The sequence below is a fragment of the Lepidochelys olivacea genome (genome assembly GCF_965140295.1).
Source record: "Lepidochelys olivacea isolate rLepOli2 genome assembly, chromosome: 1".
Taxonomy (NCBI): Eukaryota; Metazoa; Chordata; order Testudines; family Cheloniidae; genus Lepidochelys; species Lepidochelys olivacea.
The window spans coordinates 102,183,424-102,204,112 of NC_140411.1; the positions used below are offsets into that span (position 1 = coordinate 102,183,424).

The 20,689-nt window shown below is 43.4% G+C and overlaps 1 protein-coding gene across 1 annotated transcript in view; it reads left to right on the forward strand.

Annotated features, from left to right (window-relative positions):
* The window catches only part of PCCA (propionyl-CoA carboxylase subunit alpha), a 394,113-nt gene that overhangs the window by 185,129 nt on the left and 188,295 nt on the right, over positions 1 to 20,689 (forward strand). The gene's annotated exons all lie outside the window — the stretch shown is intronic.

Here is a 20,689-nt window from a genome sequence, read left to right on the forward strand (position 1 = left end):
AGTAAAGTTCCTGCTTATTAAGTGCAAATTAAACCAGGAAAAGCTTGTGTTAATTAAGCTGAGAAGATACATCAAATCTAAAGAGACTTCATTTTTTCCTGCAGCATTTTTAGTTGAGTAATTAGTTAAATAATTTAATTAAATTACTTTCAGAAACTGATAAGAGCTCTTGCAAACTCATGGTAGATCCTGCATTTATTACCCTGTGAAATTCAAAGGCAAGTATATTGTAATAATTCATAGTACTTTAGTATAGCTACTGAGTTCTTATAGTACCACAAACCTATGTGTTGAGTTTTTTCATTCTAAAGGGTGGTGTTAGCACTGGGGGAATACCACCATACCTTACAAATTTGGACAATATTTAGAACCCGAGATGATGATGATGATAAACATCTCTTTCAGCTCTCTTCCCAGACCTATCTGTGAGGATCAGGTGTTTTTCTTAAGCTCTTTATGGAACATGGATGAGTCTGCCATAATGGATCTTGACTCTTTTCCCCTGTAAGCTCTGGAGAAAGTCTTTGTTTCTCCTCTCAGTTCAAAGGAGAATACAGGGAGAAATACTGTCTTGGAGGAAATTTTGTTCCACTCTCCAACCCCTGAAGGCCCGCACGCACAGAGAGAGAGAGAGAGAGAGAGAGAGAAGGGCTATGTGCGGAGAGACATCAGGATGAAGGCTTAGGTTACCTCTTTGGGAGTGTGACTGAGAAAAGGAGTTAACATGCACTATGTCCTTTTTAGTTCTTCGAGTAGTGTCCCTGTGGACATCGGTGATGCCTTCCTGTAAGTGGGCCAATAAAAAAAAAATTACATTCTGCCTATGGAGACAGAATTTCTTTTCTCCCACCCTCCCCCAACTCCATAGTCATCGACGTGGTAAACTCTTGGGGCTGTCGGTACCAAAAGAAATCCACCCCTGTGATAGGGATTGGAAGTGCTTGGACCTCTTTGGGAGGAATGCCTATTCCTTGGCCATGCTACAGTTTTGAATAGCGAATTATCGAGCCTTAACGACAAAATATGACTGTCAGTTATTTGGAACTTAACAGCTTTATCGATTAGCTTCCAGAGTCACAGCACGACCAGTTCAAAGCTATCATCCTGGAAGGACAGCTAGTAGCCAAAACAGTGCTACAGTCTGCCCTCTATGCAGCGGACACAACAGCTCGGTCCGTTTCCACGGTGATGGTTATGTGACATGTATTGTGGTTACACCTTTCGGGCTTCCCTAAAGAGGTGCAGTCAACTGTCAAAGACCTTCCCTTTGAAGGCACTAAGCACTTTGCAGAGAAGATGGATGCCTCTCTTCACACCCTTGAAGATTCCACGGCCACTCTCTGCTCATTAGTGATGAACACATCTGGACAAAAGAGAAATTTAGTCTGCAGCCCGAACACAAATCACGCATCTCTCAATACCTGACTCAGCACTTTTATGAGCCTCAGAGAGAGAAATCTGGGTTCCCCAGGTGTAAATCATCAGGTCCACAGCCTTCCATGTTGCAAACCTCCACCTCCGAAGACCAATTGTGATGTGTTGATTGAGGTGTCGACAGACATCTCTCAAACGCTACAGCTGACCAGTGTCTCCTATCCCATTTGGCTACTGTCTTGCCATGATCTGCAGCACCTGGGAATGCATAACATCAGACCAATGGGTTTTGGAAATTGTTCACAAAGGATATTCTGTCTGCTTTACATCCCTCCCCTGTCCACAATACCTTCCCTGTTCCTCTTCTGGGACGCTTCTCACGAGAGTTTACTGTGACGAGAAATAGATCGGCTCCTTAAGTTAGGAGCCATAGAACCAATACCTCAACATCTATGAGGCAAAGGTTTGTGTTCTGAGCAGCACAGGTTCCCAGAGTGAACCTTTCAAAGTAAAAACAGGAGTCAAACAGGGCTCTATCATCGCTCCAACCATGTTTGTGGTTTTTATTGCCGTCATTCTTTACCTAATTGCTGGGAAGTTTACAGTTGACGTTGAAATCATTTACAGAATGGATGGAAAGCTGTTCAGGCTTAGCAGGCTGAAAGCCAAGAGTAAGATTTCCACAACATCTGTTGTGGAACTTCAGTATGCTGATGACAACACCATCTTTACCCATTCTGAGAAAGATCTTGAATGTATTTGCTGATGCTTACGCATGTCTTGGTTTCACTCTTTAATATCAAGAAGACTAAAATGCTCTATCAGCCCTCTCCAAATGAGGTATTACATGCCCCATCTATCAAAATCAATGGATTGGCACTGGAGAATGTCGATCACTTCCTCTACCTTGGAAGTCATCTTTCATCCAAGGCAGATATTGATGCAGAAATTCAACATCGTCTGCGGTGTGACAGTGTAGCTTTTTCTTGTTTATGGCACAGGGTTTTTGAAGATCATGACGTTCAAACGGACACCAAGCTTCTTGTTTATCAAGACGTTATTCTCCTAGCGCTGTTGTATGGGTCCGAAACTTGGACAACCTATAGACACCACTTGAAAGTCCTTGAGAGGCACCATCAACACTGCCTTCATAAGATTCTGAAGATCAAATGGGAAGACAGGCACAGCAATATTAGTGTTCTGGAAGAGGCAAAGACGACCAGTATCGAGGCAATGATCATCCGTCAGCAATTCTGCTGGACTGGTCACGTTGTCCAGATGCCAGACTGTCGCCTCCCAAAACAGGTCCTTTTCCCTCAGCTGAAAGAAGGGTACCATAAAAATGGGTGGTCTACGGAAGCATTATAAGGACTTGCTGAAGGACAACCTAAAAAAGTGTAATATTGACATTGAAGCTTGGGAGACACTTGCCCAGGATCACTTAAAATGGAGTGAAGTCCTGCGTGATGGTCCCCTGCATTTTGAACTTGCTTGCCGACAAGCTGAAAAGGACAAGAGGCGCAGGAGGAAGGAGAGACTGGCTCCCAGTCATGGTCAACTGCCTCCTGCTGAGCCTGAAAACATCTGCCCTCGTTGTAATAGAACTTGTGGTTCAAGGATTGGCCTTATTAGCCACCTGAGGACCATAACTCTCATGGAAGATGATCAGACTCGGTGACGAGTGATCGCCCATCATCATCATCACTGTATAGACAAGCCTTTTTAAGATAAATCTTGACCCAAATGCTATCAGTAGGAAAAACTCTCACTGACTTCACATGGGACTGGTATTTGGCCCCCAGCAGCACATCATCTGTTAATTATCTCATACTGTGTTCCGCAAAATGTTTTAAAAATAAAACAAAACAAAAAATCTGGTACTTGGGTTTTTGGGTGCTATGAACAATATACTTCATATTAATATTTATATCCTGTCATTTATAATACATCACATAACGTAATGCTCATGTGAGTCAGTTTTTAGCATGAACCAGCATAGCACAGCGTGATGTCATGGTGATGTACATTAAATTTAGGGTTTAAATGAAAATCAGCAGATATTTTTGCATTCAGTACTTATTGTTTACATAGCTAGTGCAAAAAGAAAAGGAGTACTTGTGGCACCTTAGAGACTAACCAATTTATTTGAGCATGAGCTTTCGTGAGCTACAGCTCACTTCATCGGATGCATACTGTGGAAACTGCAGAAGACATTATATACACAGAGACCATGAAACAATACCTCCTCCCACCCCACTCTCCTGCTGGTAATAGCTTATCTAAAGTGATCATTCTTCTTACAATGTGTATGATAATCAAGTTGGGCCATTTCCAGCACAAATCCAGGTTTTCTCACCCCCCCACCCCCCAATCTGAAATGAAACCAGTAGGCAGAAATAAAAGATATAATATAAAGTGGTATGCATCAGCTGCTGAAAATCCTGGTTTGCAGGTCTACCCAAATTCCTTTCAATAATGTTGCAAATGTTTAATAGACACATACTTATTTTTTTTAACCTACATGTGTGTCTATAACCCAGCAAAAACCAGGAAATTAAAATTTCCGTCTGATGTCATGGAAATGATCACACCCAAACAGTCTGTAATAAACCAATGAAAGTGCCAGACCACTTCGGTGGTGACTGTCCATGAATTTGTAACCTACATGTAAAGTTCACTAAATGAAACATGACCAGACCTAACTACCTAGTAGCAGGCATTTTAGATAAAAGTTTGAGCTCAAGTTTAGAGTTTGTGTTTCTGACCTCTACCTTCTTTACACATTTACTCAGTTCCCATAAGAAAAAGACATGACAAAAGCAGAATTAAGGGGAAAAAGTCAGTTTTATTTATCCACAGTATGTAAGGAAAAATGCTAACGACTTCTACATGTCACATCAGGATGGGATGCAGAGATAAAGTTTCTTGACACCTTAAATGGCTGCGTCTTGGAGCAGCTAATCTTAGAACCCGCAAGAGGAGAGTCCATTCTTGATTTAGTCCTAAGTGGAGTATAGGATCTGGTCCAAGAGGTGAATATAGCTGAACTGCTTGGTAATAGTGACCCTAACATAATAAAATCTAATATCCTTGTGGGGGGAGGGACTAACCCAATTAGCCCACCACAGTAGCATTTAATTTCATAAAGGGGGACTGTACAAAAATGAGGAATTTAGTTAAACAGAAATTAAAAGGTACAGCACCAAAAGTGAAATCCCTGCAAGATGCATGGAAACTTTTTAAAGACACCATAATAGAGGCTCAATTTAAATGTATACCTCAAATTAAAAAACATAGTAAGAAGAACAAAAAAGTACCAGTGTGGCTAAACAACAAAGTAAAAGAAGCAGTTTAGAAGCAAAAAAGCATCCTTTAAAATGTGTAAGTTAAATCCTATGGAGGAAAATAGAAAGAAGCATAAACTCTCTGGCAAGTGAAATGTAAACATATAATTAGGAAGGCCAAAAAATAATTTGAACAACAGCTAGCCAAAGACTCAAAAAGTAACAGCAATTTTTTTTTTAAAGTACATGAGAAGCAGAAAGCCTCCTAAATAACCTGTGGGCCACTGGACAATCGAGATGCTAAAGGAGCACTCAAGGAAGATAAGGCCATTGTGTAGAAACTAAATAAATTCTTTGCATTGGTTCTCTCTGCTGAGGATGTGAGGGAGATTCCCAGAACTGAGCCATTCTTTTTAGGTGACCAATCTGAGGAACTGTCCCAAATTAAGGTGTCATTAGAGAGGAGGTTTTGGAACAAATTGATTAAAATTAAATAGTAATAAATCACCAGGACCAGATGGTATTCACCCAAGAGTTTTGAAGGAACTCAAATGTGAAATTACAGACCTAGACTGTGGTATGTAAATTTAAATCATTTAAATCAGCTTCTGTACCAGATGGCTGGGGAATAGCTAAGGTGATGCCAATTTTTAAACAAGACTCTAGAGGTGATCCTGACAATTACAGGCCAATAAGCCTAATTTCAGACCTGACAGATTGGTTGAAACTATAGGAAAGAACAGAATTATCAGACACATAGATGAACATAATTTGTTGGGGAAGCATCAACATGGTTTTTATAAAGGGAAATCATGCATCACCAATCTACTAGAATTCTTTGAGGGGTCAACAAGAATGTGGACAAGGGGATCTAGTGGATATAGTGTACTTAGATTTTCAGAAAGCCTTTGAAAAAGTCCCTCACCAAAGGCTCTTAAGGAAAGTAAGCTGTTGTGGGATAAGAGGGAAGATCCTCTCATGGACATAGTTAAAAGATAGGAAACAAAGGCAAGGAATAAATGGTCAGTTTTCAGAATGGAGTGGGTTTTAGCCCATGAAAGCTTGTGCACAAATAAATTTGTTAGTCTCTAAGGTGTCACAAGGACTCCTCGTTGTTCTCTTCTCGTATGTCACCCATCCTCTAGTAGTTCTCAAAGATAGTTTTGAACGGTTCTGAAATTGCTTCAGCTAGTTCCTCAAGCATCATAGCATGAATTTTGTCAGGCCCTTCCAACTTGAATACATGTAACTTTTCCTAAATTTTCTTTAACCAGTTCTTTCTCTATTTTGGCTTGTATTCCTTCCCTCTTGTTAGTATTAGTTGTTTTGAGTAGCTGATTGCCATTAGCCTTTTTAGTGAAGACTGAAGCAAAATAAGCATTGAACACCTTAGTCTTTTTGATGTCATAAATTATTAGCTCTCCTTCCTCACTAAGTAGAGGACCTATACTTTCCTTCATTATTCTTTAGGTCCTAATGTATTTAAAGAACCTCTTCTGATTGCCTTTTATGTCCCATGCTAGGTTTCTGCCTTAGTCTTTCTGATTTTGTCCATACGTGCTTGTGCTATTCCTTTGTACTCTTCCATAGCAATTTATCCATGGTTCCAATTTTTGTAGCATTCCTTTTTGTTTTTCAATTCATGTTGGGCTGGCACACATTTCTCTCACATAGAACCTAGCTCCTTAAATTTGGGAATTCCTGCCTTGTTTTCTTAATTTTGCGGTCTTAATCTTTCATGAGTATTCTTTTTGGTATTTAAATATTTATATTTGATGTTTATTCTTGTTTATAATCTTGCCAAGATTAAAAAGATTTTACCTGTGAGAAAAAGGTAGTATGATGAAAGAGAGAAAAATAAAAGTCAATAGGAAAGTAATATAACAATAAGCCCAAATATTAATCCATAGGGCACCAGTTTTAGCTTAGGGTGAGGTCCTAAAATTTAATGAGTTTACAGGACTCACCGTATTCTTTGGGAGATACTAGTTTCTGTTTGAAAAGCAACACAGTTTTGCACAGCCGAAAATCTTTGCCTTGCATTTATTTAAGACTGAGTATTCATGGATACCAAACTGTCTCTCATCTCTAGAGAGGGTGATGTCTAATGGGATAATTTCAAAAAGCTTGTTTATACTGTAATCATCTGAACTATATTGACACATACAGAACTTCAGTTTCTAGCTCTGTTGGCATTTACTTGAACTTGTGTATGTTAATGTTTTAAACAAAAATGGCAAAGAAGAAATATGAAGTTCCATCTTGTTAACACTTTGGCATTTACATCCCAATATTAAAAATAAAATATCTTGTTTTTTGTTCTAACATAGTGTACACATTTTTAATTTAAAATGTTAATGCTAAGTTTTTTGTTTTAATTTATTAAACCAGTATTGCATCAGAATGAAAACTACTTTGTCACCTCCCATCTAAAAGGCAGCCACAAGTAGTAGAAGGCTCAGGATAATTAACACCTCATTTTGAAATTCATGCATTGTATACTTGATTTTATATATTTTTATATATATGAATTTTCAGAACAGTGAAGTTCCACCAAATGCTGTACTTTGCACTACTCCTTTTAAAAAAAGAACAAAACCTGCTTGGATCTATACATAATTTTATATTAATATTTTGTGCTTTATACAAATTGTCTGTTTCTCTTTATGTAATAAACTGCACAGCACAAGGGGGAAATTTTTAGTTTTATATGGTGTTTTAGGTAAACATCTTCAGGTAAAATTCATTTGAGTCATACAGGACAGTGGGGTGGGAGGAGGTATTGTTTCATGGTCTCTGTGTGTGTATAATGTCTTCTGCAGTTTCCAAGGTAGGCATCCGATGAAGTGAGCTGTAGCTCACGAAAGCTCATGCTCAAATAAATTGATTAGTCTCTAAGGTGCCACAAGTACTCCTATCTGATCATTAAAAGAAAAGAAGACTTCGTTTGCCAGTGCTGCCAATCCAGCATCTTTCATAAGCACTAAATTTACTTAAAAGATGTTTAGTAAAATTAGCTTGCTTGCTAGGAAAAATCAACTTCCAGTAGTGTCCCTATGGGTGCTCCACTGCAGGTGTGCTTGCATCCCTGTGCTGCTAATCAGAGAACTTCAGTAACAGTGTCCATTGGAACACAGCACACACGGGCTAACCCTCTTCAGTTCCTTCTTAACCATCCCTGGCTAGTCATCTTTAACCCCAGGTAGTCACACTGTAATTCGGGGAGGAGTTCCTCGTTAAGGGGGAGAAGGCGGTTTAGTAGGATCTGAACGAGGATCTTCCCTGCAGTGGAGAGGAGGGCAATACCTCTGTGGTTCCTGCACAAAGATTTGTCCCCTTTCTTGAATATTATAACAACGTTGGCATTCTTAAAGTCAGGTGGAATTTCTTTGCAGGTTCAGATTGTGTCGAGAAGTTGGCAAAGTTTGTGCTGGAGCATTGTTCTACCAGCTGTAAAAACCTTAGCTGGGATGCTGTCTGGGCCCATCTCAACACTAGGAAAACCGATTCACTCTACCAGCCCTCACCTGCATAAACTACTCTTCAGACTCCACAAATCACCATCAGCAGAGGACCTCTGGAAAATATGGACCATTTTCCATACCTTGGCAGCTACCTCTCTCAAACAGCCAGCATTGACACAGAATTTGAATACAGGATCTGCTGTGTCAGCACATCCTTTGGAAGACTACTGAAACGAGTCTTCAATGATTGGGATCTGCAAATGTAAACCAAGATCTTGGTGCTTAAGGCAGTGTCATCCCCACCCTTCTCTATGGGTGCGAGACCTGGGTAACTTATAGACGACATCTCAAGCGCATCCAACAGTGCTGCATCAGGAGGATTCTCAGGATCAGCTGGGAAGACTGATGCACTAACATCAGCATGCTCTCTGCTGCCAACATCAGCAGTATAGACGTGCAGGTCATGAAACATCAACTCCACTGAGCTGGCCGCTATGTACGTATGCCTGACACTTACCTACCGAAGCAAGTACTCTTCTCTCAGTTAAGTCAGGGAAGCAGGGCTCACGGAGGGCAGCTGAAGTGCTTCAAAGACGTACTGAAACTACACCTTAAAAAGGGAGGCATCAATCCAACAAACTGGGAGGACTTGGCACGGAACAGAACACAGTGGCGCCACACCATACACCAAGGCACCATACACCAAGGAGAACAGACGCGTTCATGAGACAGAGAAGCGACAAAAGAGGAAAGAGGGGGCACAACAGTCCAGCCAACAACTATGTCTTCTCCAAAATTACACCTATTACTTCGGTGGGAAAATCTCCAGGGCAAGAATTGGGTTTCTCAGCCATTTGAAAACCCACCAATGAACCCCCTTGGCAGACATCCTGGCATTGAGGGATAGCCGAAGAAGGATAGCTAGTCAGTCTCCTAATTCTAGTTCTAGCTGTAGTTTTCCCCGTTACTTTATTTTATCCTTTTTTTTTTTTTTAAAAAGTTGGTTTTCTTCCTGCCTTTTCTCCCCCAGCAGGGAACCTTTCCCCAAATGGGGTATGTCTGGTTCACTGGGCTTCAAGAATTTCCTCACTTGTAAAGAAGCTATCTCGATCACGAATAAGCACAGTCAGTGCATTTGCTGCCTTGGGGAAGGCCACATACAACAGAAGTGTGGTCTTTGCCAACAGCTCTGGCCTAGATCCCACAAAGACAGAGAGCTCCACCAGAAGATTATCTTCATGGAGGCAGCTCTCTGACCCCAGTCATCTGTAGATAGGAGTCTTCCCCCACAGACTTCTACATGTAAGGGCTGAAGGTCAAAGAAACAGCTGAAGACCCCTCTCACAAACCTTTTAAGAAGAGAGAGGGAACCCCCCCGCCCCACCCTCCAGTGAGATAGCAGCAAGCAGTCACCATCTTGCTTGGTATCTTTGGCACCACTGCCACTGAGGCCATCTCAGTCAACACCCAGGCTCATGGAAACTGACAGTAACTGGTACTGCTGACGGCCACAGGCCCGATGGGCATAAGTGTCAAGTCATTGGCACCGAAGGACTGGAGTAAGCACTCTGCTAAAAAGACTCTTCCAGTACGCGAGCCTGCATCATACTGCTGGCCGTGGCTCAACTGGCACAAGAGTAACCGGTGTGGGCAAGATCCCCATCCCCACTGGCACTGCCATGGATGGTGAGACAATCGGTATAGGCAGAACTCTGCCATTCAAGAGCCCTCCACATGCTGGAAATAGCAGCATCCCCTCCTCTTGGTATCAAGACCTCTGCACTGAGCCTCTACTCTGTCATGCCATGCCCCTCCGCTATCTAGCGAGTGTTCAAGCAGTGAGCCTGAGGAGGTGGTGTTGCAGTACTTCTCCCAAACTCCATATGGTGCTCACTACCAACTAGCGCCCAAGGATATACCCACAGATGGCCCCACCACAACCATCCTGATATGTCCACCCCTGGGCACCACCACTGGGCTTTGACACCACCTCCCAGTAGTCATATTGGGACCCTTGGGTGACGCACCATCAACATGCGTCTTGATCTCTGAGTCTCACTCAAGAACCCTCGAGGCACACTCTCTTGGCCGCACCATCCAGGGCTTTTTGGAACTGCCTCAAGACTTAGAGGAACAGGAAACTGGTACCAAGGAGGAAGTGATACTGAGGACTATATCCGCCTCCTCCAGACGAAGCCATCATGCCTTCTACACCATCTTTGGTGGATGACTTTTGTCTCTTTCAGGAACTGGCAAAGAGGGTGGCAGACACTTTCCAGATTCAATTGGTGGAAGTGAGGAGTACCCACAATCAGCTCTTGATATCCTCCATTCATTGGCCTTCTCAACGATCATGAGGATTAATGAGGCCACTTTAGACCTGGCAAAGACTGTCTGGCAAATTCCAGCATCAGTGGCCCCGACCTGCAAGCAGGCAGACAAAAAATACTATGTCCCTGCTAAGGAATCTGAATTCCTGTTCTCCCACCTAGCACCAAACTCCATCATGGTGGATGTTCTCAACTCTCACGGCTTCTCGCTCTGACAGGGATTGGAAGCACCTGGATCTGTTTGCGAGAAAAGTGTACTCCTCAGCCAGTCTACCATTTTGTATTGCCCGCTACCAGGCCCTCATGGCGAAATATGTTACATAAACTACTTAAAGCTGAATGACTTTATTGAAAAGATGCCAGAATCATGACTCATTCAAGGCCATTATCCAGGAGGGCCAATTAGTGGCAAAGACATTGCTGCAATCTGCCCTCAATGTGGCCGACATGGTGGCTACGTAATCTTCATGGATGTGGCGATGCGACGAGCGTTATGGCCTCATTTGTCAGGATTCCCAACAGAGGTGTAGTCCACTGTTGAGGACCTTCCCTTTTAGGGCACGAAGCTCTTCTCCAAGAAGACTGGCACTTCCCTTCACACCCTGAAGTATTCCATGGCAACCCTCCAGTCACTGGGTATCTATACGCCAGGACAAAAGAGATTATTTCATCCCCAATTACAGCATAGACCACACGCATCTCAGTACCAACCTCAGTGCCACTACGAGCAGCAAAGAAAGAAAGGGAAAATGCCCTAAATGAAAATAATCTGGCTCCCAGTCTTCATCCTAAACCTCTACATCTAAACACCACTTCTGATGGGCAGGTTTTGAGGTGCCGTTAGATCACTCCCCAACTGACACACTGACCATCATTCCACACCGATTTGGTCACCAATTAGCAGTGTTCCACAGTGCCTGGGAATGCATAACATCGGATCGATGGGTCCTATAGATAATCTGAAGTAGGAACTCGATTCAGTTTACCTCCCTATCCCCTGCACAACACTATTCCCAATCCCTCTTCAGGGACTCTTCTCACGAGAGTTTGCTATGACACGAGGTAGAACCTCTAGTTAGGAGCTATATAACCAGTACTTCAACATCTATGAGGCAAAGGTATTTCCCAATACCCAAAAGAAGGGAGGTTGGAGACTCATGCTAGATCTCAGTGCTCTCAACAGGTTTGTCAAGGCTCAAAAATTCAAGATGGTCACGTTATTGACGATTGTTCCAGCATTGGAACAGGGAGACTGGTTTTTGGCTCTTGACTTGTAGGACACCTATTTTCACATCTTGGTCCTACTGATTCTCAGACGATTTCTCAGATTCACGACCACTACTAATGCAGAGTGTTTCCCTTAGGGCTCTAATCAACCCAGAGGGTATTGTCCAAGGTGCTCTCAGTGGTTGCTGCTCATTTACACTCTCAAAGGATAATGATTTACCTATACTTGGATGATTGCCTTCTCAGAGCCCAATCTCTCTGGGAGTCTCACCAAGTCACTGATACGACAATACATTTATTTACAGAACTGGGTCTACAGATGAACACCCAGAAGTCAACCCTCACTCCAGTCCAATGCCTAGAATTCATAGGGGTCGACCTCAGTGCATTATAGGCCAAAGCCCTCTTACCTCAACACAAATTTCTATCCTTAGTCACACTCATACACACCATTCAAAGCAGCCCAGAAATACCAACGAGGCTTCACATCCAACTCTTGGGATATACGGCAGTGGGCATGGTAGTGATACCTCATGCCAGGCTCCAGATGCAATGCCTCCAAATGTGGTTTGGCTCGGTTTAAAAAATGAACAAGAACAGGTTGGATAAACTGCTGTCACTACCCATTAGGATCAAAAACTCCTTAAAAGGGTGGAAGGACCCAGCCAATGTTTGCAAAGGGACCTCTTCTTGCAAATATCACCGTCATTACTCCTCACCACTGACGCATCACTCATAGGGTGAGACATGCACATAACGGCCTCATGACAAAAGGCAAATGGTTGCCTGTGGGGAGATCCCCTACATCAGTCTTTTTGAGCTAAAAGGTGTCAGGAATGCCTGTGCCCATTTCCTCCTGCTCATCAGAGGATCACACACACAGATTCTGATAGACAACTTTGCCAGTATGTACTACGCCAATCAGCAGGGGGAGCCAGATCACCTTCCCTATGTGCAGAAGCGATGAGATTATGGAATTGATGCATCTCCCACAATGTTATACTGTCTGCGGCATATCTCCCAGGTACACAGCTCAATAGCAGACAGTCTCAGTAGCAAATACCCACATGACCATGAGTGGAAGAGACACATGTCCATATTTCACAACCTATTCAGTTGATGGGGGACACAGTCTACAGATCTGTTCACCACTTACCTGAACAAGAAGTGTCCATACTATGGTTCCAGAGCAAGGATGGGACAACACTCATTAAGCGATGCTCTCCTTTACCCTACTGTCAAAGGTCCCACTGAAAATAAAAAGGGATGGAGCTTGTGTCATTCTGATTATTCCTACTTGGCTGAGGACAGACCTGGTATCCTTATCTGTCACAGCTTGCGACGTGTCTGCTGATCTCTCTCACAGCCGTTCTGCACCTGCTCTCATAGAACAAAGGACATACCCTATATCCCAACCTAGGGATTCTCTGCCTCAAGGCATGCCTCCTGTTTGGTTCCAACACCTAGAAGGCTCCTGTTCAAGAGAGGTATAAGAGGTTCTATTACATAGTAGAAAGAACTCAACATGACGCACTTACCTGTAGAAATGGCCCAGGTTTCAGATTTGGTGTACGTCTCAACAAATCTCCCCAGCATCCTTGACTCTTCCACATATCCTAGACTATGCTTTAACCCATAAATGGGCTGGACTATCTCTAAGCTCTCTCAGGGTTTACCTAATGGGTATTACAGCCTTTCACCAACCTGTAGAGGGGTACTCAGTGCTGTCACACCCAACTACAAAAAGTTTCCTCAAGAGTATAGTAAAACTCTTCCCACAACCTCTACATCCTACTCCCATGTTGAATCTTGTACTGAAAAGACTGACTAGACCCCCCCCCCCTTTGAACCCATGGCCACCTGTTCCTAATGTACCTATCCATGAAAATGGCCTTCCTGGTAGCCATTACCTCAGCCAACAGAATAGGAGAGAGTGCAGCTCTGATGGCATGTCTTCCCTATACTATATTTTTCCAGACAAGGTGACACTCGGACCACACCCAAAATTCATCCCTAAGGTAACCTCTCACTTTCACTTGAATCAGTTAATTTGCCTTCCAAGCTTCACCAAGACAACAGGGAGGCTATATTGCATACTCTGGGTGTCAGGAGAGCCCTGGCCTTCTACCTGGACAGGAAAAAGGCCTTCAGGAAGTCCCCTAGGCTTTTCCTCTCTATGGTGGAAAGATCCAAGGGCTCAGCAGTATCAGCCCAAAGACTTTCCAAGTGAATCTCAATTTGTATCAGACATAGTTACCAAGTTTGTAAAGTGGCCACTCCAGATGCCATTTGTACACACTCCACAAGGTCAATCTCCTCATCCGTTGTCTTCCTTAAGGATGTCCCTATCTGAAAGATCCGTAGAGCAGCGATGTGGTTGTCAGCCCACGCTTTCACAGAACACTATGTGATCAGTGGGTAGTCTGCCTCCGATGCCATCTTCAGCTCCAGGGTGCTGTCTTTTGTAACAGACCCACCTCTGAAGTCCTGATGCTTCAGAAGGGGTACTGCTCAGGAGTCACCTGTAGTGGCTACTCAAAGAAGTTGTTACTCACCTGGTTCAGTAATGATGTTTCTTCGAGATGTGTCCCTATGAGTGCTCCACAACCCGCCCTCCTCCCCTCTACTTTGGAGTTCTTGTCAATGACTCTGGTGGAGAAGGAACTGAGGAGAGTTAGCCCATGCACGCTGGCTAGCCTCATGGCGCGACATGAGGAGAGATGGCATATGTGCAGGCCTAATGGACACTGCTAGTAAAATTCTCCAATCAGCAGCTCAGGAACCAAGCACACCTACACTGGCATACTCATAAGAGGGCACATCTCAAAGAACCATTGTTACTGCACAAGGTGAGTAATTCCTTACTTTACATAGTTAGGCTGAGATTTGGGAATTGGGCTTCTAGATTCCTTAGGGTCACTTTGAGCACCTCAGCATTAAATTTTATTCCAAACATCCAAGCTGCATAATTACTGTGCAGGCTGTTTTCAAGTTATGCTTTCAGATAGTTTCATGGCTTCGCTCCTTATACATCTAAGCGGTAGCTCTTGATCCGCCTTGAAATGTCTCCTGCTTCCTCAATGTATATAGAACATATGTACTGGATTATTATTGTTAGGAACATTATTGAATGCTGACTTGTGCTCAGTGCCTGCATAGTACATGGAGTAAGACACTCCCTGTAACTAGCTGTGCAGAGAAGAAGGCAGGTTGTGTCTTCACTGGAATCTGGTAAGCATTTGATCCACTCTCTGTTTCCCAAACTTGCCCCCACTTACTCCTATCTACAACCATGCTCCACTTTGTGATGAATAGCTCCTCAACCCACAATATGTCTTTGTTGTCTCTTTATTTAGGGTTAAACTAGGCCTGGCTCTGAACAGATTTTCTTCTAAGGGGTACAGGAAACAGCAATCTGTCGTCTGCGAAGGGTGTACTACTAGCTAGTACTGCTGGCAGAGTTTCAGTCCCAAGAATGATTAAGTTTGGGCATGGAAAGAGTGTTCCCATGGTCCTTTCACACTCTGTGTGTCTGCTGGTGCCATCGTGGCTGCACGGAGGAGAATGCATGCCAGAGTTCTTTAGTGGCATAGCAGGTGTCATTATTCTTCCAGTTCCTTCTCCCAGTGCCCTTGGATGGATTATACTTCACACAGGCATAGGCCAGGATTTACAAAACAAGGTAACTAAAGTTAGACTCTTAAATAAGTGGCCTGGTTGGTTTAAAAGTGCTGAACCTGCAGAAGCTTCCATTGACTTCAGTGGGCACTTCTGAGGTCTGAGCATTTTTGAAAATCTGCCCACTAACTCAGGTGCTTAAATATGGATTTAGGAGCCTAAGCTGAACATCTTGGCCATAATGTGTCTCTCTACCATTGATGTAGCATGGTACCTCTTACCCCAGCCTCTTTAGGAGTCTTAGTGGAGTTCTTAGATTATAATCTCTTTAGAGGAAAGTCCCTCTTCCTCTCTGCCTTGAGCAGATCTGAGCACATCATCTGTACTCCACAAGTAAAGTAAAATGGTGAAATTGGAGGTGATCTATTTTTTGTCCCTTTAAAATAGGCTTCCTTCATTTGCATCTACATATTGTTTTAACTTCAGTGTAAACTGCTTGTTTACTTTTTAAAGCAAATTTTATTTGCTTTCATTGAAATTTTGCATATTTTCAACAGTGAACTGCAATGTACAATACCTGAAATATCAGTTTCTTAGGGAGGAGGAAGGTTGAAAAAAAATCACTTTTATAATATTTGTAACAGTATTACCTTTGAGGCGTCAGTTAGTTTACAGTGCTATTTAATGTGTAGTGGAAGCTTACAACTACTGTACACTGAAATAAGAAATCCTAGAATTCACTAGCCAAGTATCAAGACTGAAAGTAGGACTCACTGAAGTGACTCACTGAAGTAATACTCAGTTCAATTATCGGAACACAAAACCTGTCCTCTATTTTCTACACTAGATATCTAAATTATTACTCTTGATAGGTCCAAGTTCTTCCATTGACAAGTAATCTGCTTTTAGAATCTGGACTTATAACCTTCTGAGTGACCAATGGTCTAACAGCAACACGTTTTTACCCACTGATCTTTCAGTACAGTCCACTGATGACAAGCTTCCTTGAGTTCAAACATAGATTTGTCTTGAGTTGATAGAATTCTAATTTTATCCAATGACTACTGAAGGAAAATTGAATGTCCTTCAATATTAAGTCTGATTATTTACTACTATGGGGGGATTTGGAGTTGGAGTGTCTCAATATTAGCTTCTATTATGTTTTTTTAATATATATTAATAGGTCAAGTTTGGAAAGGTGAACCAGTCTTGCAGCCCTTTTGTGTCTCTTGGATTTTTACCAAACTATCTCTTTAATTTCTGAATTCTCAAAGATGTAAGGGTGTTTTCTTTAAATAGCTGAAGCAAGCTATTAGTAAAAGAAATCCTAACATATCTAATATTTAAGCAGATACTATGTGTTTCTCAACCACCCGCCCACTAACGAGTCTATCTTTGTAGGTTTCAGAGTAGCAGCAGTGTTGTTAGTCTGTATTCACAAAAAGAAAAGGAGTACTTGTGGCAGCTTAGAGACTAACAAATTTATTTGAGTGTAAGCTTTCGTGAGCTACAGCTCACTGTTCACTGAACAAAATATTTAAAACCTAGCATGTTCTGGAAAGTTTTCTGTAGTGTATTTCTATCTCCAGGAATTGTGTTTAAAATGATTGTTTAATTAAAATGGGCACCTTTATGTGGAAAAGTGAGATAAATGATATTTTCAGTAGTCAAGTAGGGGTCTGACTGGGTCAGTTCCTTGTACTTTTTTTGTACTCCCTGTTGATTCATGGAAAGCAAGGAAATAAAATTAACAATACCTCCAAAGCTCTGTCATTACTTCGCTGAAGAAATCATGTTATTTTTATTGTGCTGTGGAGGGAGTGGTGCAGCAGAGTATTCTGTGGAAAAGTGGCAAGAGCACACATGGAAGGAAATAACAAAAGACTAAAAGCGGGCATATGGAGTGGAGGGAAAAATAAGGCAGCCACTACGGAACAATAGTGGAGGAGGAAATGAAACAAGAAGAGACAAACAGAGGAGACAGGATAGAGAGTGTTAGGATAAAAAGGCCGAGAGGAGTGACATTTCAAAAGAAAAATGGTTACAAAAAGACTGAACTAGGAGATGCTTATGATGAATGTGTGAGAGGAGAAGGAAGTGTACTGCATATATGCTACTGTATGTAAGAGGAGGACTCTTCGGGTATATGTACTACTTCTGGGGGAATTCTGCGCCACTGCAGAAGGCAGAATTTTGCAGAATTCCCTGTTTGCCCCACAGAATTTCTGGCCCCCACTAAGGGCCACTGGACTCTGCAGAGCCCAGCTCACAGTGAGCGGAGTGTCCAGCCTGGCTGGGCTGGAGGCTGCATGCTCTTTGATCCTCATTCAAAGAGCGTGCAGGGGATGGGGTGGGAGGGGGCCTGAGAGACCCAGCCAGCTCTGGCAAAGGATGGGGAAGGGCAGGGCTGCACCACACCATGTCCCCCGGCAGATCAGTGAAGAAGCTGAGTGGAGTAACGGCTCTGGGGGAGCTGGTGTTTGGGCTGGGGGCTGCCCTGCAGCTGGGCTCTGTGAGAAGTCTGGGGGGGTGCTCTGTAGCTGGGCTGTAGTGTGTGTGTGTGTGTGTGTGTGTGTGTGTAGGTGGGGGGTGGTGTCTGGGGGCTGCCCCGGGGCTAGGCTCTGTGGGGAGAGGGAGGCTGGTATCTGGGCCAGGGGGTGCCCCATATCTCGGCTCTGTGGGGAAAGGGGTGTGGGTGTCTGGGCTCTGGGTGCCCCACAAAGCTCCCTCCAGCATTCCTCAACTGGAACTGGGTTGTTGTAGAGATTTCTTTAACTTTCTATTCCTGGGGGAAAGTTTTTTGCTCTTGTCTGTATTGTTGACATATTTGTTGACAGGTATTTTGAAATAAATTACCAAAAGAATTGAAACTGGAGTGATTATATTTTATTTCTACAAAATATGCAGAATTTTAAAATATTGTGGGCAGAATTTTTAATTTTTTGGTACAGAATTCCCCTAGGAGTAATATGCCCTGCAGCTGGGTGTTTGCTTCCAAGTGCAGGTAGACAAACATGTGCTGGCTCTGCTTGAGCTTGTGTGCTAAAAACAGCAGTGTAGCCAGAGTAGCATGGGCAGTAGATTGGGCTAGCACCGGATCCAGTGTTTTTTCTGGAATGAGCAAGACTGCCATCTTTGTCTCCGGACGAACGGGTAACCCTTATGTCTCCCTCTCACCCTGATGAATTCAGGCAGTTCCAGGATCATCTCTGTAGAGTTGCTGGTGAACTACAGATTCCTTTTTGAAGAGGTTTGGGAACCCCAGCACAAACTCCTGGACATCCTCCTTCCATCTAGATCCAACAAAGTAGTGTTCCCCATTAATGAAGCTATAATGGAGCCAGCTAGGCCTGTTTGGCACATCCCTGCGACTTGAGGTCCCAGCTCCAAGAGGATGGAAAAACATAGTTATGTGCTAGCCACAGGGGCTGAATTCTTGTTTTCTCACCCCTATCCCAACTCTTTGGTGGTCCAAGCAGCTTTGAAAGGGCTCATCAGCAACCGCTTCAGTCTACTCCTGCGGCAAAGAGGTAAGCACCTACACCTATGGGAGAATGGTCTTCTTGTCATCTAGTCTCCAGTTCAGGATAGCCAACTACCAGGCACTAATGGGCCAAGTATGACTTTCTGAACTACTCCAAGTTTGCAGAGTTCACTGACAGCCTTCCACAAGAGGACAGAGTTAGTTTCCAGTTCATATGACTGTCTTTTACGTCAACAAGCACAGAAGAGTAAGATTAATCTCCCTGCGTGTAGAAACAGTCAGCTTGTGGAGCTGGTGTGTCCAAAGCCAAATCACCTTATCAGCAGTGTACCTTCCTGGAAAACACATACTTTCTAATAGTAGGAAGGATTCCGCTAGACAGTTTTACCTGGGTAGGTGGAGACCCGCCCTCCTACCCCTCTTATTGAAGTTGCCGGAAGAAGGAATCGAGGGTGCACAGGGTCGGCAGGGCCTGGCGTTATTAGCACGTGGCACCAGAAGGCACTAGAGCTAACCCAATGGACACCACTAGGGGAAAAATTTCCAGTGACTATGCTTGGGCCATGCATACACCTACACTGGAATGGAAATGTAAAACACATCTCAAAGAACAACAGTTACAGAAGGTTAGTAACTGCTTTCTTCAGTTGAACCAATCGATCCACTTACCTGTGTTCTTCTGTAAACTGCACACTTCCTCTGAGGAACAGAGACTCCACGCTCTTGATGTCCAGTGGGCTGTGGCCTTTTACCAACACAGAACAAGACTAATCAGGAAGTCCCCAAGACTATTCATCACTATAACAGAAAAAATCAATGGACTAGCGATCTCCACCCAGAGGATCTCGAAATGGATCTCTTGCTGCATTTTATTCTATCAATTATCGAACTTTCTCTTGCCACGGGGTAAATGCTCGTTCCATGAGAGCACAAGCAGTGACTGTGGCATTTCTTCAGGAGGTATCCCTCCTTGATATCTGCAAAGTAGCCATGTGGGGTCCATTCACATCTTTGCAAGAGACTGTGCCCTAGTCCAAGACTCCTCTGCTGAATTGGAATGACTATCCTTTGCTCTGCCCTGCCATCTACATCCTCGCATCCTCCTCCTACTTAAGTACTGTTTGTTAATCCCCCACGGTGGGATGCAGTAGGAACCATCACTCAAAGAAGAAGAGGAGGCTACTTACCTATAACTGGAGGTTCCTTGAGATGTGTGGTCCCTGTCTGTATTTCCATCCTTGTCTTCCTTCCCTTCTGCTTTGGATCTCCTCAGATTTGTGGTGGAGAAGGAACTGGAGAGGCAGGCAGTCCAGTCTTCCCTTTATGCCCTTGGTTGGAGGCATGTGAGTCAGAGCACATGCATGTGTGGACCAATGGACACTACTTTCAAGTTCTCCGGCTCCAGGTGCATAGTGCAAATGTGTAACCACCCCAGTTACAGGTGAAATACAGATAGGGACCATGCATCTCAAAGAACTTCCAATTACAGGTAAGTAACTTCCTCTTGCCCAGGGTGATATGATTTTTGTTTTTTTTTAATCATTTTTCTGTGTGAGTTCATTCAAGAGCACAGTGATTATCTGGTTTCACCTACATAGTTTTTATTGGGGCATTTGGTGCACTGTATGAGGAATGCCACATGTTGTGGTAGGCATGTGTAGGACCCATGGAACTTGAAAGGTGTGTTGTGGGGTGTATTCATCATTGTAGCAGTGGAGCTATTTCTGCAGGCTTTGCATCTGTTGTTATGGCAGTGTCTGGTGCTGTTTTGAGTTTGAGAGTCCTAGTCTGTGGGGAGCTTGCTTCTGATGATGAGTTTTGCAAGGTTGGGGGGTGGTTTGAAGGCCAGAAGAGGAGGTTCAGGAAAGATTTCTTAAAGGATGCGGTCTCCATCAAGTATGGATTGTA